Below are 24,133 nucleotides of genomic sequence, written 5' to 3'. Positions count from 1 at the left end.
CTGCTGCTCGGGCAGCGCCGCGGAACCGGCGGACCGAGGAGCAGGCAGGCGAGCCAGCGCCTCCCCCGCTTTCCTCCGTCCCTGCCTGCCCGCCCGCCGACCGCCCCCGGTGGCCGCGGGCGCTTCCCGGTGGAGCGGCCGCGACACCCCCGTGCCCGCTCCCGCGGGCGGCGCAGGCTGCGCTCAGCCGATCCGCAACCCACCCCCCGTGTCATTTCTCATCGCCCAGCGCCGAGCAGGCTGTTCCTGTAAAGTTGCAGGCGTCTCCTTAAAAATCCAGGTAAAAGATGCTGAGGAGCAGGATTAACAAATGCAGAGGAGCGACAAGCCTCCTGCCAGGCAGGGACGTAAATACGGTATGTGCTTAGTGGTACTGCAGTCCTGGTGTACATAAAGGGAAAATTAATAGATTTCTAAACGTGGCTTTACTGCATAGAGTTCTTCCAGCTGATTTTCAAAGGACCAAGACAAGGCGTTGTGTCTTCTCATTGTCCACACAGCTAACTTGGTAAGGAGGTTCTTCCAAATAGGATGTAGTTGCAATGCATAGTATGTGGCACTGGCAGCCATATCACTTCCAAACTGGGATAGGGTGACTCCTGATTCTGAGAAGGGCAAGGCCATAGGTGATCATTTCAGACCAAAGTCTACGTGGTTTAGGGTAGTTAATGTAGTTTAAAGTAATTGTTTTAATATATTAGTATGTATTAGTGCCAAGACTCACTATATCATATTAAATGGGTATAAAAGGATGAAAATTGACACGAAAGCTATCTTTTCTCACAAAACTTGGTGTCTGAAGGAAGAATCTTTTACAATCCCTATTCAAAGTGCATTTACCTGATTACCAGCAAACACATCTCTCTCTACATCAGGTCACAACCGCGCAAAGCGGACTCAGACCATTAAAGAGGAGAATAAGGAAGCTTCTTTTTCTCCCAAATGGTTCTCTTAGGCACACAGCTGATGGGATGTCAGCAGAATGCTAGAAGCTACATTAATCAAAGCACTGATATTGCTTTGATTTTTGAGGAGTTCAACTCTTGATTGAGTTCAGCAGCCCTGTACCCACAAGGCTGTGGCTGGGAACTGCAAGGCAGAGGAAAAGCAATTCTTTCTGTCTTCTTTACAAAATTATTGACTGAGTAAAATTATTTCTTTATTCTTAAATTTTCTTTTACAAGTGGGTATAAGCACTATTTTTGGTTGCAGTTCGCCATCAGAGTTAAGTTCAGTTCTCATCACTGTTAAGTTCTGCTGCTCATTTTGAATGCAAAAGAAAAGACTTAAAGCAACCTGTGGGCTTTGTTTTTTGGGATGCACTCTGAACTCCTCTCATCTGAAATAGCCACAACTAACCTGCCCCCCAGGAGCTTCTGATTTGTCTTGCTGTGGTTGGATAAAGTTTTTAAAGGGTTTTTCTAGCATAGGGGAGACATGATATATTGATTCAATTTGAAAATCCTATGATATTATCACTGCACTCCATCTTGTGGAAGAGACAACAACATGTTTTTAAATGATTCTGTAGTGGTTTGAGTAATTAAACCTAACAATGTTTGGTTCATACTGCCAAAGCAAAGAACTACATATAGCAATGGATACGAGAAATTGCTTAAGTTTTAATTTGCCTAATTGTACCCAGTGGATTTCTGTAAATGTCCCTTGGTTTTAAATATGAGCTTCACATATTCTTTGTTTTGGAAAGGAGCTTTAGGAAAGCATTCAAAGAGACTAATTTGAAAAGAGAAACTAAAGAAGAAAACAATTTGCTTTGTAGGTGAGGCTGCCAAGGAGCTCTCTGGATTTGGGAGAGATTTGGGGATGGTGATCCATTGGGAATATGTTGCTGGGGTAAAGACTGCTAAGCAAGATTGCTCTGTAGGGAACTTACTGGGTTTGGGGTTTGGTTTGTGTGATTTTGGTGTTTTTTATTACCCCTATATTAAGTACAATAATCGAGTTGTATCTGGACAGTGTTTTGAGGATCACTGTCTTACCAAAAAAAAGAAAAGAAGTGATGAGATTCACTCATGTATTTCTGAAACTGGCTTTCATGGCTTGTGATCTTTTGCCCCTTGATGTCTAGTGCTGCTTTGGGAAATCAAAATAGGTATTGAGGCAACAACTGTGAACCATAGCAGGGGCATAGTCATACATACCGCTGTCTGACCAGATTCAGAGAAAATTGAGAAACTTATCTGAATTCACAGCTCTAAAAAGGTTAACCTTATAATAGTTGCCCTAGGACAAGCTTGAAGATAAAGTCATTTAACTTTAATGAATAACTTAAAATACAAAGGGCTAGTTATTCTAACTGTTCCTGGGCCAGAAGCAAAAAAGTTTTATTGAAAAAAGACTGTAGAAAAGCTTAGTCATTCAGACCCAAAGGAGCAGAGAAAAACAGGTCTTGCATGGGAAGGAGTTAGGAGAAAATTCTTTTGTACAAATGAGGATCCTCTGAATTACCTCACCCCAGAAGTAGGTTCCACAAGAAGACTGAACTTAATTAGAAGCCATGAACTATGCTTTTCTTTTTTTTTCCCCCATAACTCTCCCATTTCTTGCAGTAGCAGTAATGAAGCACTGGCCTTTTCTGTGTCATTTACCAGGGAGGGGGTTGGACAACAACTTGCTGAAGGCTGGTGTGCTTTACTGCTCCAGACTGGGCTGTCTAGTAAGGTTGAATTGGTCTAACTAATGCCTCAGTGCAAACAAGACCTTGAAGGTGGAGTGTCTCTGTCTAGTATTCTAATAGTGGAGACAGGTCTCATTAATTCCTGCTTTATACTAAAGGCAGGCAATCTTCATTGACTGCAGTGTTTGTCAGCCTTTTCCAGACTCCTTGGTCATTTTCCTGAAGCAGTGACTCACTACTCCATCACTGCACTACACTGATTACATTCAATTGTTACTATTATTACAGTGAAAGTAACATAATGTTTATGTTAATTCACTTTGTGCGCAACTGCCAGAATTCTTGAAACAGTCCTCAATTGAAGGAAACCTACATGAACATTTTGGCATTATTTAGACTCTTTCTGATTATACTTTTCGATGCTGTAGGAAAAAACTTGGAGCAGATAACCAGACCTTTTTGTAAAACCATTAGTATTGTGTGAGGGGAAATTGGGACATTATTACTCTTGAGTATCTACTCCAGTTCAGCCTCACAGTTTTTTTTTTTTTTTTTTTTTTTTTGTCTTACAGAACAGGCTAAGGGTAATCTTGGGGCAGGGGTAACAGGGAAAATTCCCCAAAATGAAGTCTACTTTTTCAAAGCATTCAGCATGGATGATAAAACAATGCAGTTAGGTTTGGGGTTTTTTCTAACAGTAACAAGAAAACATGCAGATGAATAGAAGTCAGATGTTAAGAGAATTTATATTTGCATTTATTTTATTAAGCAGAGAGTTGTACACAATCCCAATAGAGTCTTGAGTTTCAAAACTGCCTCTGAACTCTGTGCCCAGGAGAGATTCAAAATGTAGTTTCTGCTATATGCAACATAAAAAAACCCTTATCATCCTTTTTGCTTGCTTTTTTCTTTGTAATAGAATGAATTTGAAGACATTAAAAAACACAGTATAGTGTAACAAGGAAGAAACAGTACTGAGGTCTGACCTTGGTGGATTATTCATGTGCTTGAAGTTACACAAGTATTTTGTTCTGCTTACCACAGTGACTGGAGCAAGGGAAGAAAGACTGGGTGAGTAAGGATTATAGTGGAAAAAACAGGCTGCTATTTTGAAATGGAAATTTATGACATTGACCTGAGCATTGGTGCAGAAGGCTGGTGAATTGGAGCTGAGTTTGAAATGTAGCACGAAAATGCTTTCACACCTTTTGTCTAGAAAAATTAAATTCTCTAGAGCTGGGTTTGCAATGGAGCACATATCAACTAATCATTTCCTCACAGCTTCATTGCTTTGTTTTCTATCCTGTTTTCACTCTGAGAATAAGAGAGAAAGAGAAAGCATGCAAACACTTTTTTTCTCATTGCCAAGCAAATACGAGATAGTTTAGTATACAATTTCAGGTATTACCACAGATTCAGTGTCTCTTGTCCTCTTTTGGCCATCTGACTGCTATTGAAGTAACTCCTCTTTTATTTCTTATAGCAAAGATGAAAAGATGGTCAACAAACCTCACAAATTCACCTGCCTCTCAAAGGCCATTTGCTGCTTTAGTTGCTACTGTTTGCCTTTGAAGCAAGATAAACCAAAGCTCTGTTGCATCTGTGCACCATCTACATCAGCACAAAAAGAATGTTTTGAGAAAATTCAGCTTTCAGTTTCCAGTCTACAAGAGCCTGTAATGTTTGGGCTGTAACTTAAATAACTTAAATCCTTCAATAATTATAATAATTTAAGGAGCTGGGGGAAGTGGAGGACATAGCACAGAATAGTCTCCAATGTGATATTTTGCTCTTAATTTGTTTGCTCAATTTTGAGAACCATGTATATTTATCCCATATCCTAGTTTTAAGAAAGGAATGAGACTCACAAATGTTTCTATTCATTTGAACTCTCCCATAACAGAACCAGCAAGCTGCTTCTTGCAGTTAATATGCTGGAGGGGAGGCTATGTCCAGTATTACTGAAACTGATTAACTCTTTTTAATTTGTTTCCTTTTGTTATGTCATCCAGGAACCAAGATGAGATCCAGCACACAACATTTCCTGAATTTCCTAGAGAGAAACTATAAACTTCTTTCCCCCCTCTCTGCCCTCCCTTCCTCCCAGTTCAGTGTTTCTCATGCTTCCATGATTAGGGTGTAATAAAAGAAGTGTAGTCTTTTCCCCATTCCAATTTGTATCTGTGCCTGGGTTTGGAAATTTCCTATTGTGTCACTTTCAGACTAGGTTTATATCTACTTCAGTTACTTGATATAATTTTCAGTAGGATCTCTATGATACATATTGGTGTCTCTGTTTCAAAACAGGTTTTTTTGTTTACTGGTAACATAGGAATTAAAATTAGCAATGATGGTTTTCAGGAAATCCTTTGGGATCCTTACATTACAGTCTAGTGAAACTGGCTGGAATGATTTTCCCATGTCTTTGTGAAGGAAACTATCTACAGTAGTGTCTGAGCATGTCCAGTTTTTTGTTCAACTACACTCTAAGAAAAGAGGAACAAAATAGCACTTCTGCCACAAGCACCTTTCTCTTGTCATGGCACAAATTTAGTAATCTAATTCTGTGCATCATGTTAGAATTATTGCCATTCGTTCATCAGCAAATTTGATTTTTAGAAGATGCTAGAAGTGAAGATGGACAACATAGATGATATTTATTAGAAACATTTTCATTTCTTTTTATTCAGCACCAAAATCAGTGCCCCATGAACTTAATCATATGAAGTTATCTATATAATAAAGGAGGTTTCTGAACTGAAACCAATGACGAATCCTTCACAGATCCTCCAGTGAAATGAAAATAATGGTGAAAAAACTCATTTATCATTGAAAGAGAGCATTACATTAAATAAGGTATCGCCACTGGGAAATACCTGTGTTGGAATCCCCTTCTCTGAACTTGTAAGTATCTTCAGCAAAGAATGAACACGAAATAGTACATTGAAACAAAATTTTCTGTTCAGTCAGTTTAATGAAAATACAAAATTTTACTGAGATGTTGCATATAATTTTTAGTTCTCTCTTTAAATAGTTGCTACCCTATTTTAATTGCCCCTAGGATTATCTAACTCTGTAAGTTCCTTTTGTCCTAAATATACCATTTTTTGAACAGCACTAGTAACTCAAGAGTGACTTTCACCTGTGGAGGCTTTACAATACACACCCCTCAAAGAGGAAAAAAATGTCCTAAGAACATCCATGAGTGGGGAAAATGCCCTACTGAGTTGGACTGTGGATCTTTTTTTCTCAGAGAGTGGCAAGATACCCTAGCATACATCAGGTATTTTGAGTGTACATCAAATGCCATCTCTCCTCCAGACAGGCTCATTGAAGTTCCTGCTGTGCTTTTCCCCTTGCACTTTTTATTTATGCACTCCCTAACCAAGACCCTTTTAAGTTGCAGGATCTCCTCTTCAACAGCTTCCAGGTCCTTTGGTTGTTTGTGTCACCAGAAGAAGGAAGCTGGATGGAGGGATCCTGGTGACAGTGGAACCTGTGTCTATTCATGTCATCATTCTCCCACATCTCCAGGCAGAGCATCACTGGGCAGCATCCACCTGCTCCTTGGTTAACCTTCAAAAGTGATGAGTGATGTCAGGGTTTCTCTGCTTCATGCCCTCCTCCAGTTCCCTAGCTTTGTATTTTCAGTGCTGTAACTCTTCCCTTCCCATCATTTGTTGTTTGTTGTTTATTTTTTGTCCTTGTTTTCATTACCTATAGCCCTCTCCCTCCCTTGGGGGTCTTCAAGGTTTTGTTTATACAGCATTCTGTTTTTTCTAAACAGAAAAGGAAATAGAAACAGCAGCAGTAGGAGAAACTATTTACAGAGTGCACACAAGTTTGGCCACCGTCTTCACTTTTCTTTGTACTCCCCTACCTTCTGTGGCTCTTACAAAGGTAAATCCTTGCCTAGTCCTTTCACTGTCCGTTTTTTGGACTTGATATGTTGTACATGAACTTATCCAATTCCTGTCTGCACTTATTGCTGGGATCTGCTTCCACAACATCTTTTGGCAGCGAGTCCAGAAATACACTAGCCACTGTAAAGTAATATGTTCTTTTTAGCTGTTTTAATTTAATTCCACTGAATGAGCCTAACTCTGAAATTCGATGAAAAATATTCATCCTTATATCCACCTTCACGATTTCATAAAGCTTGAACAAGTTTCACCACTGCCTTCTCCCAGTTGAAAATTTTTGAGTCTGATCTCCTAAAACAGCCTCTTAATAATCCCTTTAATAATTTTAATTCCTTTAATAATTTCAGTTGTATTCTATGTATCTTCCCTACCTTTTTCATGTCCTATTCCAGATATTAAAACCAGTTTCTTTTTAGGTCCCATGAAGTTTTACCATCTTTTGTATAATGCATGAACATGTCTGTTGATCCAATTGCTGTAAGTCTTCGAAAGGAACAGCTCTACCTGGAGTGAAGTGGAATTCTTATTTAAATAAGCTCAAACATATCTTTGTTATGAGGTGAAAGAACAGTAGGTCCTAACTAGGAAGACAGTAGAGAGAGCATATTAGAGTTGCCTTTGACTCAGAACCTGATACCTAAGATTGAAAAGCCAGCTGCTTATTTTGGGGCTGGTGATCTGCATGCTGACTATGGAAGGAGGAGAGGAAGGGGTGTTCCTTAAGCATCATTAAAGTCTTCATAGATTCTGGGTTTTTTTCTTAATTTCATTTCCAGTTTTTAGATGTAGAAGTGCCAAAAATGAACAACTAGGAGAGGTTTTTCGGAGACGATGATGTTGAGCTGTTTGTGTGTGTGTGTGTATGGAAATATCCCTCATATGATGTACTCTTTGACTTAAGGCCTTGCAGTAGAGCTCAAACAAAGAGAAAAGCTAAGGAAAGAATTTTTTTTTAAAATCTATTTTCCTTAAAGAAGTAATTGCTTTCTAGAAATGAGACATGTTGCATATTACATTTTTCTTGGCACATTAGCTCTTGTCAATTCACTATTCATATAAAATAACAATGTAGGACACCTTTAAAGGCAATTGCAGAGACAGCAAACTATTCTTTCATAAGGTTCTTTGCTGTTTTGGTTTTGTATTTTAAAAATCCAGACATTTAAAATCCCTTCTTATAACAAGTAAAAGAAGGTGCTAGCTTTTGGGGATTTTTAGGGCATGTTGTAAAATGTCCAAAGAATACATAAAATACTTATTTAAAAATTAATATTTTCACATTGTTCTATTCTTATGAATGCTGATTACTGGAGAGGAAAGGATTGGTATTGTGAAAGCCCTATGTCCTTTTAAAGCAACTCTGTGTTATTAAAAGTAAACAAGTTTGAAGAATGAACCTTTTACTAATGATCAGCATACCCTCTCCATTTTTGTTTTCAAATAGACCAGCTGACACCAGGTCTTAATTTTTATTATTTTTTTTTAATGCAGGGAGGTGATGATTACAGCAAAGTTGTGTTTTAACTAAAAAATTTGATAAAGCCATCCGTTTTTCAATTTCAGATCATGTCTGCTGAAGCATATTTCTTTGGATTGCTCTACATAAAGTCCTTTATAGTATTATGATTGATGCCTGTAAGTGCGCAGGCAGTGAGATGGCAATCACCAAAGAGGGAGAAGAGCTATGAATAAATTTAGGGTTGAAATTTAGAACGTTTCTAATAATCAGAAGAATCAGGTTCTGGAATAGTTTTTCAGCAGAAGTCTTGGTGGGATGATCTTTCAGTACAGAGATGACATATGTGATTTCTAGCTCTGCCAACTTAATCACAAGACTGCAACACAGGCTGCAGTCTTTATTTCTGCTGCAGAACGAAAAAATAAAAACCCCAATCCTGAATTCCACAGTCTAAGCATGCTACTGTCTGTGTGGGACATAGCGGCATTTCTGATTTAGGGATTGAAAGGAAAAAAATTGACATTCTTCTCCACTACACCTTGCCTGTGAGCTCTTACTGAGCTGTGGATTATTTAACATAACTTTTGTGAAAGCATTGGTGGAAGTTTTAGACAAGATTGTTTTTCTGCTGGAGGGCACTGCCATCACAGTAGAGCTGGCAGAAAGGCTTATACAAGAGTTTCTTATTTTCTTCAGCAAAAGGTCAGCCAAGATTAGCTCAAAATACATTAAACAGTAGGTTAAACTATGCCAGCTGACTTTGTGCAGAAGTAGATTAGGAGTGCCCACAAAGGCCATTCCACAACTGAGCTCCAGAGGCAAGTGAACTCAGAAGGAAAGGACAGCTTCTGCCATTTCTGTGGTGACTGACACAGCTCAGTAGCTGTATCCATGCAACCAGTTATTTCTGCTTCAATCTGAATTACAGTCTCCTTGCAGAGGGGACCATTGAAATATTAGGCTTGTAACATTTCTGGACAGGTTGAAAATGCTGTGCTTCCAGATATATGCATTCTGAGATGCTTTCCTGTGGTGCACTGAGAAATGCCTGATGGAAGGAAAAATCAATGGGCAATACAGACTTGTGCTTGCTTCCATGCTGCCCTGATGCCAGTTCCTTCCTGGCCTGTTAGGATGGTTCTGTACCATGCTGCTGGTCTTTGCAAGTGCTGAAACGCTGCTGAATGGGTGCTTTACACCTTGACCAATGAATGGCAGTAGATCTTTACAGGAGCAAGAAGTAAGAAACATGTACCAAATGATAACATCTGCTTTCCAGCAGTGAGTGATTTATGAACTTCCTAAACCACTTGCCCTTCCTAGGAGTTACATCCCTACTGTTGTAGGGATGAACTTCTACTTCACTGTTGATTTTTGGGATGTTTTTCTACTTTGTTTTAAATCTACTTATGCTTTTGACCTCCATAACATCTCATGGCAATGAGTTCCACAATTTAATTATACATTAAAAGAAGGACTGATTTGCAGGACTCACAATGCACTGTAGCTACACATTCCCTAAAGCCTGTTGGCCATTTTAGTGCCCTCGTTGCAAAGTTCCAGCCTACAGGGACACACAGAGAAACTAGAAATGGAAAAGATCTGTTGTATCACAGTGTTAGCTCCAGCTTTAATAGAAAATGTTTCAGTCACAGCTTGACATAATAACATCAATGTACTTAAAAGATACAGCAGGTCTTAGAACAGTCTGCAGGGTGTGAAAACAAAGACTTCTACAGCCCCCAGGGTGTTTTTCCTCAACAGAATGAACGGGGCAGGATTCATGCTAGAGCTGCTGTGAACATCTCTATTGGAATAATTGATATTTTGAGTAGGCTTGTCATTTTCCTGACCACTGTAGTTCTAAAGATATTTCCTGTCCTTCTTCAACTGTTGCTAGACTAACAATATGTTCTTTTCCTTGCATAGGTAGTACAGAGATTACATTATTGTATTAATGAACCACAGATTGTAAGGAACTTTGTGGGGAATATGGTTGGTTTTCCATACCATAAACACTGGTTAAAGAAGAGGCAACAAATTGGTGACAGTTTACCACAAACAGTCAGTCTAGAAATAGAGCTCAATCGTGACACAATGAAGGTAGTAACTCACTGTGGCAATTTTCTAAGGATTATGCAGGATTGTTTCTCACTGGAAATTACTTGATCAATAGTGGGTTTCTTATTTTTCCCCTAAGCTTCTTCTGTATTTTAAAATAAATGGGAAATTGAGAAAGCATTACATCACTTTATTTTAGATCATATTAGAGTATCACAGTGGTCATGTCTAAGATTATGAAATAAAAGCAAAAGAACTAGGAGTAACCAAGGATGATTGAAACACACAATTTCCTCTGGAATAATTCAGAATAAATAAAGATCAGTTAGTTTAAACAAAAACTCCTTCAATAACCTACTGAAAGCTTTTCCTAACAAACAGCATTAGCACTGCAGATTTATATAATACTTTAATTTAGGGGCAGTCCAAAGTGGTATACAGATGATTTATGGGAATATTTCATACATCTCTAAAACAATCTCTTCTTGAGTAGAAAAATTGTAATTATCAACAATAATACATTGTATTCTGGATCAGCAGTGTGATTTCTGGGTATCTGGATAATTCTATCTGTGGGCAAAATATATGAGCTGCTGTCCATTTTCCTCTTCTCCAAAAATAATAGGAAACAAATGTTGAAGAAAATGCCTAACTATGTGCTAAAAATATTCTTCCAATATTTGATTACGATATAATGGATTTTACAATAACAGACATTTTTTTCTCAAAGAGGAAGCTATATTATGGGGTCTTTTACTCAGGAAGTTTTAAATCCTTCAGTCCTGTTATTGGATGAAAAGTTTTATTTCCATCCTTTTTTAAATGGAAGTTTCTAAGCCTTATGATTGTAGAGAAAATATTATAAACCTGCAGCAAAGGTTCAGTAATTGTAAAGCCTAGGATCCCCATACTTATTTCAAATTTCTTTGATGCTTGAGGGCAGTAATAAAATTCTTGACAACTGGGACAAAAGACTTTACCATGCTTGGAACTGAGCAATATTGTAATTCCTACCTCTTTGTAGCCATTTGTTGTAATGAGAAATTACTTAGATGGTTTTATAGTCTCACTTTGCATTTCAGCAAACTCATACAGATTAAGTGACTCCAAAGTGAAGATGTTACTTATTTTCAAATGTATATCCTGTGTTCCAAAGTGCCCTCAATTAATGGGAACATTCAGTGGTATGCTGAACAAAGACAAAAAGCTTTTGTAACTGATACAATTCTGAAAACTCAGTAATTCATGACATCACTTGCCTGAGTTTATTTTACTTAGAAATGTCATGCACATTTTAATTAGCACAGTATATACTATTGCTAAATTTTAAACAGGGTTCAGGTTTTTAATATCTGACAATATATGTAGCAAGAAGAATAAATTGCCAGTTTGTAGTAGCTAAACACAAAAAGGGCAAAATTTGGTACAGGGCAGTTACTTAAAATAACTCAATTCTATTGACCCAGATCTCAAACCTCATCATAGCCTTTTTATATACTTTTAACCATTATAAGTGGCTCTGATTTATATCTGAAGCAAGCCTTCCAGATTGCACATGCATGAAATCCACCTACCAGGCAAATGGGGACTGTGAAGCAAATAAGATACAAGCAGCTCCATAATTGTGCATTGACTTTGAGGGAAAAATGGATGCCTAGTGAACCATTAGCACCACCACAATAAGTTTTGGAAGTCTGGTCAAAGCTGCTCTTCTCCACCCCTACTGAGAATTCACATAGTTAAAAATAGTAAAATGGTTTTATCCAATATTCCTATTCCTTTTTTTCTTTTTTTTTTTTTTTTTTTGATACTCAACATTAATTTTCGGTGTAATTCTCTTCCAGGTGTTTGTGTTCTACAAAAGGTTTTTGTTTCTAAGTACATGTTCTGCTCTGGTAATTATCCCTCCTGCACTGTAATTCAAGCCTGAAAGTTGATTTATTCTCCATGTGTTCTTTTTACAATTAAATGTGTCGCCTTTGTAACTGACGTACATCTGACAAAGCTGATCTAAACAGTTGCAGAAATGTCTCATTGCCTTCACAGTTCTGAGCCCAATTAACTTGTCAACATTTTCCAGTGGTTATTTACTACAGATTTACCACAGCTCTAATCAGCTACAGAGGCAGGAGAATGAAGGACAATTGGGGTAAGGGAGTGTCTTTCCTTGCAGTTTTCTAGTAACAAGTGGATCCTCAAGAAGCAAGTATTTAGGGTCTGTAGGAGTCAAAATGGTGATGGGTCAGAAAATCACAAAGAGGTTTCTTCAGTGATTGTGTTCTGATTCTGAAGCCTACTGAAATTAGTTTTTGTATGAATAATTATTTCATTCTTGGTTATTTCTACAGCCACATTTAAAAATGAGATTATCCCATCTGTCTTAGCATACTTCAGATGTCATTGGCATGCAGTTTGCTACTTAAAGACCAGCTTCTGCTATCTTTGTTCATCATATCTCAGAATACCACAGCTGCATAGAAAAGGTGAAAACAGAACAAAATTAGAACATAAGCTATTGTTCTAATAGCATTAATCCCTTTCATAATTTGCTTTTTTCATGTATGCTGTATCACCCAAACTAAATTACTGTAGATCCTCCTAGGAAGCAGCTCAATTAAATTTGTGTGACTTAAATATACCCAGAGATAGCAAGGCACGTTGCTAGAGAGCAGGTCAGTGCACATGGCACTTTCTGGAGCTGTTAAAAAGTGCAGAGATCAGAAGCTGTTGATCCAGCCCAACACCTTTACAACAAATACTGTGCTCAAAACACCTTCATTCTTTTATGAGACAGCAAGCAGCTACTCCCTTTGAGAGGGCTCTGCTCTCACACTGCAGATCTGTTTCCTTCACCACAACCATCAGGGCAGCAGAGCATTCCCTCCTGGCACGGGGGCAGGAGCAGCAGCAGCACTGGTGCTGCCAGAGGTTCCCAGCAGCCTCCTCCAGCTCTTAGGTCCATCACTGCCCACTAGTGACACGATGGTACCATGGTGTTGGTGGTGCCAGATGGATTGGGAAACACATTTACTGTCAGGGTTCATCAAAACCTGTGATGTCCAGAAGGTTTGGCACTCTTTGAAAAAAGGCGTCTCTGTGAGTGTGGTTATTTTCAAACCTTGCTGCAGTGAGGGGAGATGCTTTGGGTCTGGGAAAGTATGTATTGGGTTCAAACACAAAATCATGTTGATCTGTCCATAAATACGTCAAATTGTTATTCTGGTTTTAAGGTAATTTGAGTTGTAATTTTGGTTTTAAAATTACAACTAAAATTACAATTAAAATGATATGTAATGAATATAAAACTAAAGTTGTTTCTTTTCCAAGAGGGCGCTGTGGCTGAATGGAAACCATGGTAACTAGGGTGGCATAATGCTGGTACCTTGCTCCTGAGTGATAAAAATGCACATAGAGTAGGTTTTGTGCTTAGCAACAAAAAGGTTGGATTTTCAAATAGCTCCCTCTAGCCCTCCATTACAGCTGCCACCCTTGTCCTATGCACTGTGTATCCCAAGCTTCATACTTTCATGTTCATTAATCCTTTAGGCATTCAATAAGCAGCAGAAAATACATTTCACACAAAAGAAAGTAATTTAATTTTTTTGGCTATTGCTTTAGAAGAATATAAAACTCAGATCTCTTCCCTGTAGAGCTGTTGGGAAGTATGACTCATCCTTGCCCAACATGTTGGATGTTCACTTTAATTAGATATGTGCATCTAAAGATTGTTGTAAACACTTGTTGTTAATAGCATATTACTCCCTGTTTTACAATGGGAAGTATAAACAATCCTAATACATTTAATACATTAAGCTGTACATTTTAAGTCATGTTAGGGCAGCACACTGGCAGAAATTAATTAGGAAAATTCTCTAATTAGCATATCTTGGCTGCTTTACAAATCACGTTGGCATGAAAAATTGGAATAATGCAAATTTTACTCTACAATGATGCTTAAATATTTTATAAATACTAAATATTGTTACACAAATCTTTGATATCTACCTATGTGGTAAATCTGGATGGAGATCCAGTTTATTTATAATAATGAGTGAAAAGAGATAAAGTATTGCTACTTTCTTGTTGGTGATGGTGCATGTGAAATAGGCTAACCTTTATAGAATCACAGAATAGTTTGGTTTGGAAGGGACCTTTAAAGGTCATTTAGCCCAACCCCTCTGCAATGAGCAGGGACATCTTCAACTAGGTCTGGTTGCTCAGAGCCCCATCCGAACTGACCTTCAGTGTTTCCAGGGGTGTGGCAGCCACCACCTCTCTGAGCAGCTAGTTCTAGGGTTTCACAACCCATGTCATAAAAAGCAAATATTCCTTATATCCAGTCTACATTGACCAGCTTTTAATTTAAAGCCATTCCCTCTTGTTTTATCACTGTCTGCCTGTGTAAAAAGTCTGTCCTTTTCTTTCTCACAGGCCCTCTTAGGGCACAAAAGGCACCTATAAGGTTTGCCCAGGCCCCCTCCAGGCCTCTCCAGCACAAACTCTCAGCATTTATTCATTAGGAGAGGTGCTCCAGCCCGCTGATCATCTTCATGGTCCTTCTCTGGACCCATTCTAACAGGTCCATGTTCTTCCTCTGCTGAGGACCCCAGGCTGGATGCAGTACTCCATGTGGGGCCTCACTCGATTGGAGCAGAGGAGTTCTGCCTTGACTTGCTGCCCTCACTTCTTTTTCATGTCACATACACATATTTTGCTCAGTACAGGCAGGTGATTTGTCTTTATACTTAGCTGGGATCTAAGCAACCCACACACCAGTGCCAGCATATGACACAGCACAAATTGATGATCCAGAGATTTTGCAATCTCTCTCTTGGGAGATTGTAAAAAAGAACAGGAATGTTATGTCTTTCCAAATGTGACTTAGCATACTTGAGTAAGCTTGACTGCTCTCAAAATCTAGTATGAGAATGATAATACCATGTGGTTTTTTGTGTATATGTCTTTCTCTGTTGTGCAGAAATTAATTATATTTGTCTGTAAGCAACCTGTCTTTTTTTCTCTTTTTAAAGTTCACTGACATTTACTGACTCAGGATGTACAGTATTTCATAACCATAATGCTATATCACCATGTGTTAAAAGGAAGGCTCTAGGGTATTAGACTGACTTTATTAACATCATCTGTACTTTAAGAGTGTTTTCACATGGTCAGATCAATAGCATATGATTTAAACATTACTGTGCCTTTTACTGCTCAGAAATCTTCACACGGTACCACTTCACACTTTCACAGAGTGTATTTCACTGTTTTTATCTGTCAGCCAGAAAAATTCCTGAACAACAGAATCTGAACTAGTCTTATCTCTGAGAAATTTACAGACACCTTAGTGTTAATCTGAAGACATAATTGTACATACTTTTGATCACATGCATAATTTCTTTTGGTGGAAACCTGACCATTTATGTAAATAAAGACTCATCTAAGCTGCACAATCAGGACTTGAGAGTCTAGGTCATTCCATTCATTTAATGAGGATAATGGTGCACCCCTGCACTGGCACAGGCTGGACTTCACCTTTTCTCCCACAGTTCTTTTGTGGCAGCTCAGAATTTTTTGGCTTTCTTTTACCTTTAATTTGCACTTAAACACCTGCCAGAAAGACAAATGCGTATACATCACAGGACTATCAGAGAGTCTTCCTGGAGTGATTTAAGTGACACGACAACAATTTGTTGTATGCTCCTAAGGCAATGATCAAAAAAATAGCAACCACATTTCTTCATGTGGCTGATGTAGACCTAAGGCAGTAAGAAATTGTGGATTTTTTTGTGTTGTGTCATTAAGAAAATGTGGGAGAACTTGAAAGTAAAATGTCACCTCGCTTATGCCTTTCAGTACCATTAAAACACAGAATCAAGGCATGTTAACAGTCTGTACCAGATTTGTTTCCAAATATTTAATAAGTTTGATGCTTTAGAAAATGAATAACAACTATGGATCTTTTAAGCATGTAATAAATGGAAACAATTTTCACAAAGTGTTCACACTGTAATGTGGATCTTGTAACCTTATTACCAGAAAATGTTACTACAGAGGAGTTGCTAAGAGAAGCGGAGCAGTTGTGAGCTTATGTATAATTTTTCTACATTACTGTTCATTAAATAAAATAAGGCAATATTATTTCCATTGGTAAACCACAGAGAAAAAAGAGGGATAAGTTTTGCCTGGATTTTTGCTCGTTTCCTTGTTCACCCACCCACAGCCCCAGCTGCTGCTTTCCAGAGACAAATGCATTGCCTGGTACTAAGTATATGTAGACAAAACATGCAAGCTGACAGGAAGAGTGATGGTGTTACTATTGCAGGAATAATCCTTAAATTGTATGTTTATATTCTGTTGAATGATTTCTTTGTCTTTTAAGCTACATTATAGTGCTTTTTCCATCTATGCATGTTTTATAGATGAGGTGGTAGAGTTAGCTCCCAGCAGAAACAGGAATTGGAAAGATGACATTCCCAGCAAAGGAGTAAAGCACAGATGGATGGAACGAAGTTTCTTTCTGATAATTTTTAATATTCTGGTGATGCTGAAAGATATTTGGCCAGGCAGAAGCAATATGGAAAAACTCTTCCATCTTCCAGTCTTCCAGCAGAACAACAATGGGCAACAGTCACAAGTTGAAACAGGAAATTTTGCCCAGCTGTTAAGAAATTACTTTTCCCACAAAGACAGTTAAGCACTGGAATGGGTTGCCCATGTTGTAGAATCTACAGGTTTGGAAGTATTCAAAGCTTGACTGCACTAGAAAAATTATTCCAATTATTACAATCTAAATTACTCTATGATTCTATGAATTCAAAAATGTTTACAACACAATGCCCAGTGTTTTGAGGTAGCAAGTGGTCTGCCTCATCCCAAATGCTCAGGTCTTCTTCCAAGATCATTCCTCCTGCCATGAGATCCCACATCTCTAGATGGCGTCCTGAAGTTGACTTGGATGCTGCCCAGCCATGGTTAAAACTTTGACCTAGGTCCTGCAGGTCAGTAAGATGCCAGTGCTACTCTTCCTGTTGACTTTGTATAACTTTGATGGAAAATGGATAAGCTTTGAAAGTATTACAGACCTTATAGAAGCTGCTAATGATTTGCAACTTTATGTGCAAAATTAAAAAGTGCAATAGAAATATTTTGGTAGCATGGCAAGAGATGCATATGTAAAAAAAAACATGCTTAGGAAAAGTCCATATTGATTTCTCATACCTATATTTTTTTTATTCCTACTCTGCTTCTAGCAGACCTCAGAAAAAAATAGGTAATATTATTCCTAATAGCAAAACAGAGAAAAACATAACAGTAAATCAAATAATGTTTTGTGTAATGACTTATCCAAGAGCTATGGAGTGAAGCATCCTTGCAGAACACAGATTAACAAATATTATTCTTGTTATCATAGTTTACATTTAGTATTTGATCCTGGTAAGTCACATTCCCAAATGATGCAAACGGGTCCATTGAGATGTCCCTGCATAAATTTAATGATGTTCTTATAAAAATCTCTGGCCACCTGCAGCATATATAGATTTGCCAGGGCTTTGGGGAAAAGTTTGATTTGCAGACAGGGGTTATTTGCAAGGATTCAGCAACAAAACCATCTGTCTGCATCTCCTCCATAGCCTGAAACTCTATTTTAATCTAGTGTATCTAGTGAAGGGACACAACAGCTGTTTTCTCATCTTTAAGCCACATTTTTTCAGCTGAATCTTTAGATAACCACTCTGCAACTCCAGAGACAGTTTGACCAATTGGAATGCACACTGGATTTTTATCTCTTAAGTAACCATTTTTTCTTATCTTGAAAATAGCTTGAAAACCAATAGAATGTGAAGTTAGTTCAGATTCAAGTTGTCTTCCATTTGAAACAAACCTTTGATGAAGACTGGAAAAATGCAGCGTATCCCTGTCTAGCACCAGGTGTAGAAAGGATATAACATTTGAAAATCCTTCTTGACACATTCTTCAACCTGACATTTGAATATTTATCTAGCATTTCCCTTGCTCTTCTCTTGAAGAAGCCAAGATAATCTGTGCAGGAGAAGGCAAAGGAGATGCTATCATTTCACCAGAGACAAAAGATGATTTTAGAAAAGGCATTTCATGTTGTTAAAAACTAAAAACAAGGGAAATTGTCAGAGCCTGTGTTAAATTTAAGACAGAAAGGAGTAGTAGCACATCAAGAGCCCTATGTAATTTATATCAGTATGTCCTGCATTTTGACTTTAACTACATTTAGGTTTTCATCTTTCATTTTCAGAAGTATTGAGCAGCTAAGACAGAAGAAGCAGTTCATTTTTCACATTTTAAGTTGCAGCAATCTCAAGAGGATTTGAGTAAGCATGACTTACACTCATTCAGCTTTTGTTCTTGATTGAGAACTAATTACACTTTTTTGGCAACATTAAACATGTTATGCTAGAGTGCAATGTTGTAGCAAGGGCTGAATTCTGTAACAAGTTCCACAGCAGCAGAATGATAGCAAAAATTTTTGAGTCTAGAAGTCTAACAAGGGCTTCGCATACTGCTCTGTCAGTAAATCTGTGTATTTCCTTAGCCTATCTCCCAAACACTGCAGTTTCATTGCTTTCTGAAGGGTAGAGAATTATGTATTTATGTACAGGGTCATGGACTGTATGCAACACAAGCAGGTATTGATGCTATCTGTTGAAAGAACAGATTTGCTTTTAGTTGCATCTTCTCAGCTTTTAATCACAGCTATATGTTCATGGTAAAATTCAAATAATTTTATTCAAAATGTACTCAGCAGTACATTTATTTCAAAGGGTTAAAAAGCCATGATTAAATGTCAACCTATTAAGAGAGTCACAAGAAAAATGGCTCAATTTCTCAAATTGCTACATTAATGAAAACTTCTCAATATAAAAAGGGTTTAATATTGAAGAATTGCATGTGCCGAAGTGAGCTGATAGAATTTATCTTTGTTAAGTGATGACAGCTGTGAATTTGTTCCCACAAAGGAAATCTTTAACTGGTGACAGCTAATTGAGAAAGGCAGAACACAGTATGGAATTTATTTCCACTTTCCTCCTCTGCAGAGAAGCAAAGCCAAGAGTCTGGCATTATTTCTTCCTGAAGACATCTTCAGTAGCCTGTTTTACATTGATTCATTGTTATTCAATGCACATGCTTTCTATTTATTCCAGTTTCACTATAGCTTTAGGTAGACAGTAAATCAGCCTCACTCAATGTACACAATTAATTGCCTATCTATGAAACAGGACTAGAAACCCACAGATGATGCTTGTCAGCAAAGTAGAGGGGTATGAGGAGGACTGGATTTAGTTAAGGGTAGGAATGGCAGTAACTAAAATGTGACAAACTTTGTTTAACACAAGTCTTAGCATTTATTTTGGAGATGGACCAAAGGAAAAAAAAAGAGCCTTATTATCTTGTAAAGAAACCCTAGGTGTCTGAAAAAAAATATATTTTGTCTTCAGTTTGAATTGTTCTTAGAAATAAATGTCATCTTATACCACCACACTTAAATATGCTTTTAAAATTTAAAAAGAAAGAAAGGTTTCAACAGTGTGCTTTTCAACTAAATAACCTAGGAATAATGTATTTCAAAAAATTCATAGCAGCATTTTGGTACATCTGCATATTCAGCTTTTTGCCCCTAAATTTTGTGCAAGAAAAACATACCCAATTTTGATAACTTGTTTCTCCCTGTAGATATGTCCAATAATACAAGTAAGCTGAATATATGGTGGCTCCACCCAAAGGATAGCCACTGATGCTGAGAATAGTAAAAACTTTCTTCTTCTCAGTTATAAAAATATCTCTTTTGCTTTTTCTGCCATGTTAGTGAATTAAAGTGGTTCATCAAGTGGTCTGACAATTGCCTGAGCTAGCAAAAAAGAGAGGAGGTGGGCTGTAGCACTGGGAAAGGGGTGGGGTGGTAAGGAACAAAGAAGGCTTCCCTCCCTGAGCAGCAGTGAGCCCCTTCCCCTGCCCACCAGGCTGTAGCCCCTGCCACTGCCCCACCTGAGGCCCACCAAGAAGGACTTGAGCCCTGCTATGCTTGGTTCTCATGAAGAAAATTCATGGTGTGGAGGAATTATGCAACTGAGATACATAAGTTCCAGCTTTTAGGGGACATAGGGACTGCTAAGATAGGCTCTACCTAACATTCACTGCTTGACCTTAAGAGGGATGCAAATCCACAACCCCACTTTACAAGGGGACATCTAACCATCAAGCCTGTGGCATCCTTTAGGCCACAGTGTTGTGCTGGGACAAAGGGCAGTGAAGGGTGACATGCAATGCACAACTCCTGTACATATGGCAGCTGAACAAGGATCTGACTGTCCAGGCTTCATTGCTACTCTGTCCCTACTTCATTGCTCTGCCTCTACCTCGCACTCCACACGTTGCTGACCAGTCACGAACTGTGTTGATTTTTTTTGGAACAAAGCCCTGTGCAGTTAACAAAAGGGCATACTTTAGGTCAGAGAAAATGTCTCAAAGACTCCACCTTTATCTCTTTTTACTCTGCCAACACAGGCAATTATAACCAGCTCTGCTCTCCCAGTGCACCTAGGTTACCAGTGCTGTCTGTTGTCCTTTCTCCAGACCCCAAGCTCTGTGTAAGTAGAGTTTCCAGCTGTGACTGTACACTCAGGCTTCCAGTTCCAGCAGCCCTGGCAGGACTGACTCTAGCTTTCATCAGCACCACATGCAGCTCATCCCACTCAGCAGTAGGATTCCTCAGTCCCTGTGTGATCCCAGCTTCCAGGTGTGAGTGCCACTGAATGACTTTTGAAAAAGTAGAGATTCAGCTTACTAAAAACAGTGGCCTCATGCCACTCATGCATTTTCTATTCCTGCTTGAGGAATCCTTATAGCAGATAACTGTGGGGTCTGTCTGGCCCCATTTGCTTCCCTCCAGGGCAATGCAGCACGTCTCCTCTCAGGAGGCCAAAACATCTCACCTGAAAACGGCTTCTGCAGTTGAAGTAACCCACACTGAAAGGAGATTTTGCACAAGTCACAAAAGAACCACCTTGGTAGACTTATTTTTTTAAATTCTTTCCTGGTGGCAGACACATCAAACCCCACTCCACCCTGCAGAGGCACAAGAGCATCATAGTGCTCTCCCTCCAGCATGATACAGGAGATGTGTTGCTGTTACTTACCACTGCTGCTGTGTACATCTAAGTCTCTATTTCAGACCAAGAAAATGAATGTTAAGTTTCTAAGAGAATTTAATCCATGGGATTTGTGGCTTTTTTCAGGAGAAAATACTTAGCTCTGGTAATTACACAGCAGCACCTAAATTGTGAAAGGTTAACAGAATTCATTAGGCTTGAGGATTGCTGGAAACAGATTTAGTAACAGGCACCAACACGGTGTTTTGATTGCAAATACCACATCAGTTGGTGTACAACTTGCTACAGTCTCAAGTATCAAAATCTCTTTGCATCTGAAGCTCCCCTGCTCTGGTCATACCTGCCCTGTCAGTTCAACACTGGCACTATCTGATAAAGAGCCAGGAAACTCCTGTATAAAGGGGCTTCAGAAAGAGCTGTGAAATGTGAAGCTTCATGCAAATCTCAAACATGCAAGCATGATGCTTACATGTAACCAAGTGAGACAGCCACCCTTTTTAAACTTTTGCATTTTGATCCTGTTGTATGACTACTTGACCTTTGATTTGATTTTCCAATACAGAAAGAAGACATTCTATTTTGTAAGTTTAATACACACATCACACATATACTTTTCTTTTCTCCTTGAGCAAAAGAAGGCAGCTTAAAAGACAAGTTCCCTGTGATGGGAGGCTACAGAAAACTCACATTTTGTACTGAAGGTCCCTCTTACTAAACTTCATAGGGAGCAGAGATCAAACTCTCAGCTCCAGTCTTGCTGAGAGTCTGCAGGACTCCAATCTTGCCATCAGTCTGCAGGAACCAAGCTACAATTAATACATATGTGGTGAGACAGATTACTTGGGTTCACATATCCTTAAAGAGTAGCTTTTGAAGATGTGAAAGCTAAATTCCTTTTGAAAACCTGTCTTATTCATAAGTTCTGCAGCACAAAATCTACTCAGTCTTCTTATCTTTACCTCAGCAGATGTGCTCGTCTTAGAAGTCAAGAGAGCGCTGCAAAAATAAAATAGTTGTTACTGAAAGGACAGAATACAACCAACATTTGCATGTGATCTAGAACAGAGAAAGAATGCAACTGCATGAAGTTTTCATAGCAGCAAAGCCTGGCTGCAGAAGGCTGGGAATAGATTTAATGATTGAACAAGAGTAGAGAAAGAGAAGTATGTCCAAAAAAACCTGAGTAAGGTGGGTGCTTGACTCCCCCTAAAGAAATTTTCTTTTAAAAAATTCAAGCCAGGAATTCCAGTATACCTGCTGGAACTCCCCTGAAGAAATTAAATTGTATGACTCACCAGGAATGTAACTCTCATTATCAAATGAGGCTCAGCCTGCTCCTGGGTATTCACTCGGTATTGGTGCTCAGTGGTCTGGGGTTTTTTCAGTGACATGTGAAGGACTGGTAGAATAATGTCATGTATAAGGAATTTGTCAACCATGTGCCACACTAGAAATGAAACTAATCCCTTGCAGGCTCACAAAGTACTTGCAACACATTGTATATTAATTCCATAATAACAGGGCAGTCTGAGAGAGACAGGTTGTTCCCTACCAAATGTAATGTTTCTACATGGTGGCCAAAACCACCTGAGCTAAATTTCTTTCACCATATGCATGGCAATGAGACATGAAAAATTCTTCACATAGAAGTACCTGAAAACTGAACTGCAGGTTCCCACAAATTCCCCATAATTACCTCCTCAAAACAGTTGCTTGAAGAATACCTCTTTCTTAAGGTAAGCCAAACAGGAAAGGGATAAAGGGACACAGACAAAGCCATGTTTCAAGTGTAAAGAAAATACCATCATTCTTCCAATTAGAAACTAGTAACCAGGCAAGATAACTGATGAGTAAAATGTCATTGAAACTGGAAGAAAGGATCTAAGTAGTTCTAGAAAAGATGCAACAGTGAGAATAGTCTTGTTTATACATCAACCCTAAAGACAGCATTACCTTCAAACACATACTGGAACACTGTAGGGACACACACATGCTGTGGTCTTGTGGTCAAATCAAGATAGTAGTGTTGCAGAGCTTGATCAGGGACAGGCTTTCCCAACAGAGTAGAGATCCATGCTCCTGGCTCTTGTGAGCTTTGGGGAACATGCTCCATGTCAGAAGACGCAGTGAAAGCTAAACATTCAGACCTCAGATCATTTGGATAGGTAACGGCACAAATTTTTACATGATCCTGTACCATTGGCAATACCTTTGTAATACTGGTTTGATGCTGCCCAGCAGGTGGGGCAGGTGACCAGCAGAAGAATCCATGCTGACAAATTGCATTGCATCTAATTCTCCTGGGGTGAACACACTTTGACAGAGAACCACCCTGCTCCAGAGAAGCCTTCTAGGCCACAAGTTCATCTGCTTGCAGGGAGATGGGATCCCTACACCAGCTCTGCTGTGGGACATCCGCTTTTCCACTGTGGATAACATATTCAGAGGAAGAGATCCTGGCTCCACAGAAACAGGGAACAGCTTTGCAATCATCACAGTTGTGGATAGGATTTTGTCCTGAAGGTATGGCTGGGGCACAGAATGTGATGACAACAAACATCCCAAAGTACAAGCCTGCTCCTGGAGGGTGTAAGCAACACAGCAGTGTACCATGAAGTGAAACAGAGCACTGTCATGGTGCAGCTACATCACAAGACTTTTCATGAAAGCAGACAAAAGATGCCAAAATATGTATCAAGGTGGTCAAAGGGCATGGTTAAACTGTTGTCTGATCGTGGTTGTAGTGTGTTTTTAATCAATACTTCAATCCATAATAAAATTCATTTTACAAAAAATTGCAGCATCTTCAATATCAACAGAATCCGTACTAAATGCATTCCACAGCTGTTTTCTGAATTTTACCTTAAATATTACATTAGAATGAACAGTACTCAATCAATTAAGTATT

The 24,133-nt window shown here is 38.7% G+C and overlaps 1 long non-coding RNA gene across 3 annotated transcripts; it reads left to right on the top strand.

Annotated features, from left to right (window-relative positions):
* The first annotated feature begins 102 nt into the window (after nt 1-102).
* Nucleotides 103-24,133, top strand: LOC120510711. 3 transcript variants are annotated; one of them, XR_005629560.1, is made up of 6 exons: nt 103-280; nt 3,558-3,709; nt 5,329-6,538; nt 6,978-7,038; nt 11,926-22,413; nt 23,467-24,133. It is a non-coding gene; the product is annotated as an uncharacterized LOC120510711 (long non-coding RNA). The 3 variants fall into 3 exon arrangements; XR_005629559.1 differs by having other exon boundaries at nt 11,926-24,133; XR_005629561.1 differs by lacking the exons at nt 5,329-6,538; nt 6,978-7,038; nt 11,926-22,413; nt 23,467-24,133 and adding an exon at nt 4,651-5,314.

Source organism: Passer montanus, unplaced genomic scaffold (genome assembly GCF_014805655.1).
Source record: "Passer montanus isolate IOZ18808 unplaced genomic scaffold, ASM1480565v1 scaffold11, whole genome shotgun sequence".
NCBI classification, from domain to species: Eukaryota; Metazoa; Chordata; class Aves; order Passeriformes; family Passeridae; genus Passer; species Passer montanus.
The sequence above is the reverse complement of the archived record's forward strand: the minus strand, read 5'-3'. Positions and strand labels throughout refer to the sequence as shown.